This window comes from Orcinus orca, chromosome 2 (genome assembly GCF_937001465.1).
Source record: "Orcinus orca chromosome 2, mOrcOrc1.1, whole genome shotgun sequence".
Classification (NCBI taxonomy): Eukaryota; Metazoa; Chordata; class Mammalia; order Artiodactyla; family Delphinidae; genus Orcinus; species Orcinus orca.
The window spans coordinates 130,076,446-130,077,962 of record NC_064560.1 but is presented as its reverse complement, the minus strand read 5'-3'; positions in this window follow the sequence as shown (position 1 = coordinate 130,077,962).

The window sequence follows — 1,517 nt, the reverse complement described above, 5'->3', positions numbered from 1 at the left end:
CACCACCATGCACAAGCCTACCTGCACAGTAGAGATAGATTATTCCATCGTATTCAGATGGTTAACAGAGGTTAGCAAGTCCTGTATTATATATTTATATCGCTTTCTAAGAAAGTGCATATTAATGTTTACTTTAAGAATGTGTAAATGGTGCTATCAAGAATCTGATAAATTTTATCCCAGTTTTTTGTGTACCACTTCTAATGTATGAGATTTATTTTTCTATTGGAAAAAATAAACAGTATGAAAGCATTAAATTGGTAGATTTTAGTAATTTAACAATGAATGGAATCCCTATGTTACAGGCCCTATCTTTTCTTGGAAATTTTAGTGGTGGTAATAGATTTCAACAAAGGTACTGATGATAATCACTTTCCTTTTAGTCCATTCTTATATTACATTCTTGATTCACATGCTGATTCCTCACTGAGTCCTTAAGTAAATTTTATTTACTGTAAGTCTTCTCCAAGAAAGGAATTCTTGCTTTCCAAGGCAGCAATTGAAAGGAGATGAAAATATAATTTAATACTCTTTACATCACAGACATGATTTGAGACCAGTTACTCTGTTAGTAGGAGAAATTCATCATTCATTAAATGCAGGGCAAGCATGGCTATCCATAATAATTTTAAGTGCAATGCAGTCTTATAAATTTAATGTACACACTTTATTTAAATGATGCAAACAGCCATATGAAATAGCACATGATTAGAAAACAGGATGAACTCATTTTGCCTCCTGCTTGGTTTCTCATAAACATGAGTACATAATATTGTTATGCACTGTTGTTCATAGATGTCTTATTACATAAAGGGTAAGTATCATATTACTTTAACAGATTATTTTTGGAATTCTGCATGTTATTTTTTGTCTCATCAGATATGTGCCCCCAATTAAATGACATTTTCCCCCAAAATGTAAGTATTAGAAAACTTGTCATGTTAATTTTGAAAAAAATTGAAGTGTAGTACATATTACTAGATAGGATGTCATTCCATTGGTCTATATTTAAAAAAAAAAAAACTGTTCTTGAAAATTGAAGCATTACCTTGTGTAATTAATAAAGTAATCAAATCAGATTTGTAAATAAAATATTGTTTAAATCTAAAGTATTCAATATTTTGATTAGATTATTTTTTTAAGGAAAAATATTTAACGTGTATGTGCCGAATTTTTTTTTAAATAGTTTTTTATAATTGCGATGAAAGGGCAATTGTCTCATTACAAGTGGTACAGAAGCCAATACTTGGGTTACCATAGATATATAAACAAGTAAAAACTGTGGAACAAGTTTCAAGCTCATTTTGGAAAAAAAAACAGTTCTGTAGAAATGCATATTTGTATTTGTTTCTCTAATAAATCTGCAAATAGCTTTAAACACAAATTAGTTTTAATTATTTAAATTATGAGTTCTGTTAAGTAATTTAATATGTTTTGTCTTACATTTTGTGAAAACATTGTCTCATGAAATTAATAGAGGCTTATTGTGAAAATCAAGGTAGGTCTGCATTTATTTG